This window comes from Cataglyphis hispanica, chromosome 4, assembly GCF_021464435.1.
Source record: "Cataglyphis hispanica isolate Lineage 1 chromosome 4, ULB_Chis1_1.0, whole genome shotgun sequence".
Lineage (NCBI taxonomy): Eukaryota > Metazoa > Arthropoda > Insecta > Hymenoptera > Formicidae > Cataglyphis > Cataglyphis hispanica.
Genome location: NC_065957.1, coordinates 8,520,904 through 8,530,742, shown reverse-complemented (window position 1 = coordinate 8,530,742; position 9,839 = coordinate 8,520,904).

Sequence of the window (9,839 nt, the reverse complement as noted above, 5' to 3'; positions counted from 1 at the left end):
AGTTTTGATGTAACATAATTTTCATATTATCAATAATAATTTTTTTATTTTATCTTATTAAATAAATAAAAATCATAAAATGAACGCAGATTGGTACGATTGATTGAAGTATATTCTTGCATGAAGTCGTAATCAAGAAATTCTCCGCGCCAAGTTCATCTGATTTAGATGCCAGCCGCTTTTTATTTCGTACTTCGATCTCGGCTTCACTTCACCTATCTCTGTCGCATACGTGACGGCACAGTGATGAAGAAAAGCATGGACAGGTATATCCGGCTAGGTATTCGTATGTATGACAGTACCTGTCCGTGTGAGCCCAGCTGCTCCGTATGTAGCGTGTGTATTCGTGTCTATGCGGCGTGGAGAGCGGATATATCGGCGTCAGCAGAGGATCCGTGCTGCCATTTTATCCAAACGTGATCTCCCCGCCAAATACGAAAATTCGTACGTGGCGACCAGCCACGTCTGTACACGTCTCGTAGTCGTCGCCATCGTCCAAACTGTTTCTCGCCAACGGAACGAATGCGTGAGACAACCAGGCGTAGGTAGGATCAACCCGGAAAATATGATGCGTTAGTATGTATCAGTATACGAACGCTCACGATTGGACCTTCATCATTTCTCTTACTAAAACCACTGATACTTTCTGATTAAAATAAACCTCGTGCGGTAATTGCATTATTTTACTCTTCAGCCGTATATCTCTTGCGTTTGAGTTAATAAATTTTCGAGATGTTGGTGAAGATAACAAATTGTATTGAAATCATTCAGAACAATTTGTCTATTTATGTTTAACATTAGATGTATCAACTTTCCTTTAATTAATAAAATTTGCGTTTTTTATTATTGATAAAATAATAACTTTAATGATGTTTAATTTTTTGTCAGTTAATTACATAGTATATCTTACATACTTTTTTGATCGATATAATATATAAAATATTATTAAAAAAGTATAATTACTGTAATTTTTGCAAACGTTTTATAATAAATATTTTGGCAATATATATGAAAAATTAATGTATAAACGGGCATACTTTAATGAAAAAAATGTTCAATACTTTCTAATTGGTGAATATTTCTAAAGATCAAAAGAGCCGATATTGATAATTATCAAAAATTTAAATGAACTTCATCCTCTTTCGTTCTACAGATATCTTGTCTCTCGGTACATGATTATTATAATAATTAAACCAAATCGTGGTTATTAAATGAAATCAAGATTTTTATTTTGCGTAAGCTCAATTCAATTTTATTAAATATGAAATTTTTTCGAGAAGCCTGTAATCGAGGGCAGTTCTTAAATATGCGCGCTTCGTCTCACAGGCGACGAAAAGTCGTCCCGGAAAGAGAAACGCGGAATAAAGATGCAACGGGAAGAATCAAAAGTATGCGAGAGCCGCGATTATGAAAGCCAATAAAATATGCAATCTTCGAGAATGTCCAAAAGTATTTTCGGTATTCGTTCAGACATATCTCCGTCGTACTTCTTTTCCTCTCTTTTACTGGTGCTCTCCCTGTAAACACGTTATTGGAATTCCATTTACGTGATTTGGAGAAACATCACGTATAGTTAAGAGGAAACTGGTAATGCACATATCTTTTAAGAGTTCCTTAGTTCTCGTGCATCACGTTGCTTTGTGAGATTGCGTGTTATCGTGCGGTTTCGCCATCCCCATAATCGCGATGCTTTCGGTCATAAATCACGATACTCATTGTATCGTGATTGATTTGTGTTTCCTTAATTATATTACATGTCTTGTCACGCGTATCATATTTTTAATTAATTTATTTCATACACATATCATTTTTCAACCATTTCAAACATTTTATTATATTATAGAGAGAGAGAGAGAGAGAGAGAGAGAGAGAGATTTCATAATAATATAATCATTCATATATAAATATTTATTTATATTAAAAAGATTTATCTCTTCATCTTCTTTAAATAAAAAAAAATTACATATAAAAAAATAATTACATAATATATTTAATAATTACTATATTATATTTAATAATTATTAATAATGAACTGAATCTTATCTCTCTTTCTCACACACTCACTCACACATACACACACAATGATAAACGTATATCTATATAAAAATATATTTTTTTTTTTTGTAATTTAAATAACGTCGATACGATACTGATACTATTTTATGCTTATTTCTTGTTTGTTATTACTGTTGGCATTGTTATTATTATTTATTATATATTTTACTAAAGTTTGACGTTAATATGTTGCGTTTATGTTGATTTCTACAGATTTCTGGCTACGCCATGGATTATTTGGATCGCATGTTATCGCGCAGTTTCCCTGCTTTACGAAGGTGATGCTTCAACTAACAAATCACAGACTTTAGTGTATTGCGGCTTCCCATATGTGTGCTTACGACACTCCTTCATCAACGATAAGGAGAATAATTGGATGAAGAGGCAGCAAAAAAAGTTCTCACGCGCAAAAGATTTTAATAATAAATGGCAAAAATATATAATAGAAATAAATTGAAGCATAACAATAAAAATAAAGTACAAATAAAATATATATTACCGCTCATTTAAGCTTATAATTTTTATAACATACTATTTTTTATTTTTATATCTATCTAGAAATTATGTTATATCTATCTAGAAATTATGTTTTAGAAACATGTTTCGTTCTTATTTAACTGAAAGAAGATAAATATGGCAAAGAGATGAAAAGAAGGGAAGGATAACAGTAAAATTCACAAGTAAATGACCTAATAACTATCAATATTAATTTTACGTTAATTAGCAAATTGCTTTTGATAAGAAATGACATTTTGATATCCGTCGGATTGCGAATTAGAAAAGAAAATTAATTTTATTACACGTATAAACTTTACAACATTTTTATTAATTTTGCCACACACACACACACACATATTATTTCTATCAGTTTATTTTTTTTTTAATTTTGCATAAATAATTGCGCTTTATACAATCGGATTATATGTTTCTATTATGCTATACCTAATAAAGTATATTGTGTGATATTGTGACAAGGTATGATAAAAAAATGTAACATATAAATGTAAGTAATATGTTTTATGTTCACTTTTTTCTATAAAGATAGTTGTAAATATTTGCAATTATCAATATCTTTACGCAAGATCATGAAAAAAAAAATAATAAACTAGTGTACGTAATACATTTAAAGTTGCTTCATTAGCAACATACCCGGAAATATGAACTAACCGCATAGAAACACGTGCGTCATTAACATTTCTCAGTCGATATTTATATCTGTAGATAAATACGACTAAGAAAATACGAAGTCGAACAGGTGTATTATCTTATTTGAAGTTTGAAGCAATATTCTATCGTACTTTATAATTTGATAATAATTATAATTTTTTTAATTCATTGCATATAAAAATTTAAGTATATTTAATTAACATCAGATTATAGTGATGAAAAACACATGATAAAAAATTGTTATTATCACCATTTATACATACATAGAATCTGCATACGTAACAGTAAAACATGCTTAATAAAATAATATTTTATATTATAACATATAAAGAAATCTTAAGATTATCCCAAGATATTTGATAGAAATAAAGTCGTATGTAATATCAATAAGAGATATTAAGAAGCAAGCTGAGCTAGTACAAACAAACAGTGTTATTATCAAAACGATTTGCGGTCAGCATTTTCCTTCCACAGTAATAAACGAGAAGGCTGAAAGAATAGGCGAATGACTTGCCTATAAATGTGTTCGCACCTAACAATTAGCTGGTATACGTCAGGGAGCACGTAATAAAGCAATGATCGTGTTTTACGAGGTAGTATATAACTCCATGAACAAACCACCCAACCGCAAACCTACCCCTTCTCTTGTCTCTCACCTAGCCTAACATCGAACTGGTCCGTCCATTCAGTCTTATCACGAAAGAAACGTTTTGTCCATATGTCGTAAAAGTAATATCTTGCAAATTACTGGAAATGGATTTCTTCCGGTTTCTAGCTACGCTTAAATATTCGAAATCTTTATCCTTAAATATTCGAAATTTGCAATGTTAATTCTCCTTTAAATATTAAAGCAGAAGCATCTTTTAATTATCTTATTACGTTGTTATTTATTTGCAATGTTCTCCTTATTCATTTCTAATTGTATCTTTATAATTATTATAAAATATATTTTTTATTTAATCATATATATATATATATATATATATATATATATATATATTAGATATATTTTGTTTAATTGTATTTCATATATATCATTAGAGAGAGATTAAACATTTTTATTTATTCTTCTTCCTCTTAGATATACATATATTATTACTTCTTTAATTTACTTTTCATTTTTGTATGGAGGATTATAAGTTTATTACTCAGCAAATATTTTTAAAGTGATTCAATCTTTAACGTGCTGTTGAAAATGATTTATTTATGCGCCTAAATATAGATAACAATACACACAAGTGAGAACAAATATTTTCAACGTACTTCTATTTACTCTCTAATTCACACGAAGTGTGAATTAGAGAGTAAATAGACCTCCTAACACAATATCTATACATTCTTTTAATATTTTACAATCTTCCAAGGCAAAGGCAATTCGGTCTGGTTACTAGAATAAAATTTATTAGCTTTTTAAAAGATTTTCGAAACTAAAAATAAATAATCTGGATAAAGTTACATGATATGTCAATAATAAAATATTATAGTAATATATCTTTCAATTGTTCTGATATCTCTATATTTCTAATGATAAGATATCGAAAACTATTGGAATCCTCTTTTTATTCGACTGTCATCCAACTGTCTAACTGATAAATTCAATTACCTAAAGTTGGTTTATTCGCATGCGCTTACGGAGCTAAAATGAAACAAGTACATGATATCGATTTTGAAGAAGAAAATCGCGGACGATGAAATAGTCTCAGACAGAAATAAACGAATGCACGAGTGAAAGATTCGGTTCTCCCGATCTCAAAATGAAGCAAATGATTCCCCCTTTCCCCCACCGCAGACCCCCAAGCCGGCCATTCCATCGTTCCGTTCTCATATCTCCCCCTTCCATCCAAGTGCACCAATCGAGTTCGATGCCACCGTCGATGTCATCCGTGAAATACATTTTAGCTACGAAGTCGTCTTTCCTGTCGTCATCGTGGACGGGTGGTGGTAGACTCCTGGCGATTCGTTTCGTACGGATGGCAGCAGATGGAGTTGAGACGAAAGAGGGCATCATTTCACGGATCTCGCGCATTTTCCCTCTTCGTCCCACCACTCCTTCGTCTCTCTTCTTCGTCGCGGCTCTTTACGAGAACGAAAAGGTAACATCTTACCAGAGAGACCGCGCTTCCCCCTCCTCTTTTCCTCTCTCGCGACCGGTATGCTCCCTTCCCTCCAGGGGCTTTTTCTGGTTTGTTCTACCACGATGTCGTCCCCAGCCCTTTCGCCCGCGGCTTCAATGCACTCTCGTGATTCGTTGTGACGAGGGGATACGGGTGCAAACATGATTTAGAGTAATGTCGTGGATGAAAGAATAAAATCCGCGAGGTTGATGCCAAACAAATAACTTATGGTATCCCGGACGTGTATGCGGCTTGTGAGACTATCCTATCGTTATACCACAGCACAGCGGATATACCTGGCTATATCTCGGATATCCTCTGTATCTCAACGTTTCATTCGCAGTTTTTTCCTTTGAGACGTTAAAGATAATAGTATATTATGTGTGGTTACAGAGATGATCTAGATGTAATAACAGGGCTCATATCGCGCGAGCTAGACCATAAAAGAACAAGATTCTTATCTATTTTTTAACTCAATCACATTGATATTTTCAAAATACAATGATATATTATTTTCGAATTACTATAAGTTATTAAAAAATGTTAAATTTGCACGTAGATAAATTCTGCTATAAATAATTAGGGCTTGAAATATTTTCTTCTTCATTCAATATGTGTAAAATATAATAAATAAAAATTTTATTATTTTAAAGCAAGAAAAATTAGAAACAATTTTTTTTTTAATTACGTGTACTGATGTAAAACTAAAAATTTTTTACAGTCATTGCTCTTTCTTAAATCAAAGAAATTTGATTATTTTTACAAATGTAAAAATTTTTTAATATATCAAATATAATTTTAAAATATATAATATATAATATATATAATATGTGTGTAATATATTTTGATATATTTAAACAGGTCTATAATTAGATTCGGTTTTTATGAATTTAAATATTTTAAATGAATTGAAATCATATATTCGCTTGAATTATTAGCACGAGAGAATATTGTTTCAAATTTAAAAAAACTTGGTTTCAAATTTCAAATATATGTTTGTTTTTTTTTTGCTAGTCCTATTCATATAATATAACATATAAAATTAAAATATAATAATATTGTCGGCTGAAACGTGAAGAACAAACGCATTTTTAATGACATACGATTGAAATTATTGATTTAAAATATCAAACAATTATTTCAAATGAATAATAATGTATGTTTCAACGATGGTAGTTATCTACCTTTATGAGGGAAGATGGTAAATGGTTTAATGTTTCGTACCAACAGGTGGTCGCTTTTAGATTGCAAACTTATAGCTGTGCGACCACCTAAAATAATATATTATAATATAATTTTCTATTCATATATATACATCATAATAAAACTAACAAATTATGTATTTGTTATTTGTTAGTTTTATGATATATATATATATATATATATATATATATATATATATATATATATATCAATAGAAAATTATATCATAATATATTATTTTATCATAATAATTATTACAAAATATTATGATTGACTGGCATTAGTTTATTCTTTAAACATTCTATGTGGATCGAAATCGTGTGTATTGTACCTTTTACTTGTAAGAACATTATAATTATTTTTGAAAAAATAATATTTAAGATTTTAAAAATTTTTATTTACTATTATATTATTTGTAGCATTTTACAGTTTCATATTATTTATAACAAAAACGACATAAACTGTATTATGTAATTATTATGTTCGAAGACTTTCAAATATTAAAATAAATATAAATTATAAAATATGAGTCTAACTTTCTCGTTATTTTTATTATTCGTTGAAGAATGATATTTCTTTCATTTTATTTGATTAATTATGTATAGAAGTAATATGTTCTTACAAAAATAAAACTATCAACATCTCGGTTTGACATAAACAGAATAATATAATAAAATTCTTCATCACGATAAATATATTCAGACAAAGTTGGTCTCTTCGCTTCTTATGACTTACCAAAGGCTCGATCTTCATACGAAGCATTCAGATCTCTGCGTTATGTTAGTCAATCAAGCAAGAAATATGAGGTTATATTTTGCTGACACAAACTTATCAAAAAGAAGTTTTTTTTGATAGTAGAATAATGAAACAAACGCGCATCAATATTTGAGCTACCTGTCCGCGGAAAAAAAGGGTTAAGGATTTTACGAATCCTCGATATAGTATATGCATTCCGTGCGCGCGCCACTCGACGAGATCATCGAGATGCAACGATTATTGCAGCGGCATCTGTATGGCGGTTATTGAAATAGGTCGTAGAGCGTATAGGGCGGTTAGTCCCAGGGTCCATTCCGCTAACGGTAACGACCAACTCGTTGGTTCGAGTCTCGGCTAAGCTTGAAAATAAATTGAGCCGTCATGGCGGCAGCTGCCGCAGCAGCCTTTCCCTCGATTCGAACCCGTTTCCCCCTCCGTTGTCCCCCCGCGACAACGCCCGGCGACACGGCTCGGGCTATCGAAGCGCGTGCGCGTGCGCGGATCGACAGAATGTAACACCGATGGATTGAAGTGGGAAAAAGAAAATTGCGCCCTGAATGGAATTGAAAATTTCCTTGTCGCCCGCGATCGCCCGCAATTTTCGCGATAAAATCGATAAAGGAAAATATTCACTGCGTAAGACGGCTTGCGTCACTTTTAAGATAAATTAAGATGGATGACATAAAAAGACTTTTCAAATGTTATTTTTTATTATTGCTTAACTATGAGATATAATAAATAAATTTACTCACCGATCGCTGATATTCTGCCAACTTCTGTCGACCATGAATCTCATCCAAGTTTCACAAAGCACTCACTCGCAAAAGTTTAATTTTAATCGCGCATGTCGATCATTCAACGCCCGACATTTGAATTTTTAATTTACATTACATTCCTGATTTCCGATATGAGTTATATTCATATATTTTGCCTGATCTCGATGTTCACTCACTCGCGAAAAATTTATTGTTAGTCTCGATAATATTACGTGAAATATTGAAACAATATGCGTAAAGCGACTGTAAACTGACAAATAAATAATTTCTATAGTACACTTTAATTAAGTATGTTTTCAAGACTTTAACCGCATAAAGATTAGAATTCACAAAGTATCCGCGTTGTTCACACTTCCGACATAATACACATTACAATACAAAACGTCATGATCACATACGACGACACACAGCTCGTCTGATACTTTTCTCGACACTCCCGATATCTTCCTCGCCACTCCCGATAACTTTTTCGGCACTCCCGATACTTTTCTCGACATTCTCGACACTGTATGTTTATGTGCTATTTATTCTCAATATATATTTAAACGTAATGCTTGAAACTCGTGCGAATTCACTTAACGAAACTGTCGTATGATGACATCACCAACGCAATGTATGGCAAGGCACGAATGAAAAGTTTGTCCTAATTCTCGCGACAGTCGAGATGATATTGAATAAGAAAATAATTTTGCAAAGTACGTAACCTTGTGAGAGCAAGGGGAGTGGGAGAAAGGCTTCGAAGTATGCTCGCTTACTTTGTTTATAATACGTGGTATGCGAAGGTCTATTATTGTTTACATTACAAATATAAAAGTACACGCCAATATAAAATATTACATTGAACTAATTTTTAATTTAGAATGAAATAAGCATATAATCCCGAACAGAAACTCGTAAAGCAAGGAGCGAAGCGGTATGTTCGGCATTTATTGTGTTTTCAAACCAACGATCAAAAATAAGTTATTTTCAATATATAATAAATATTAAATATTAATGTACAATAAATATTAAATAAATTTATTAATCGTTATAATTATAATTATTCCGGTACGACATTATAATATAATACAATTATAATAATCATTAATATTCAAGAATTTAATATTAATAAATAAAAAATTTGACTTATCTCATGACATCATCATCTAAGTTACAATTTTAAACGTGGTGTGCAAGCGTGTAATATCAAAAGTATCGACAAAAATATCGGGCGACATATAACATATTCCATCAAATAAAAATGACAATTCCGTTAAGTGAACTCCGCGCGGCCATAGTTCCAAGCGAATTGAGTCAAACGTATTGCTTGTCTTTATTGCTTCAATCGATATTCAAACCTAATTAATTACTTTATTTTTTACACATATATGTAGACAGAAAAAATAAATCTTCCTACTTTTAAATCATTTAATTACAATATAACAAATGAAATTAAGTAAATGTGCTACATTATGGGATTATGCCTATGTGGATTAATGTCTGTTAGATTAATAATTATTTATATTTATTTTGTAAATATTTTTTTCATATAATACCAAAAATTGTTACAATCGGAAAATCATATAATCCTTCCGGTAACATTCAGTGACTTATAAGGCTTCCTTGATGCATTTTATTACCGCAGCGATCAATTCTATCGGCTATTATCTATGTTCTCTAATCCGTTAATAATCCATTCGGTTAGAATCGAAGAATTAATGATAGGGGTATTGAAAATTCGAAATGCATGGCCGAGCATTAATAGAGCCCTATATAAAGTCATACCTCT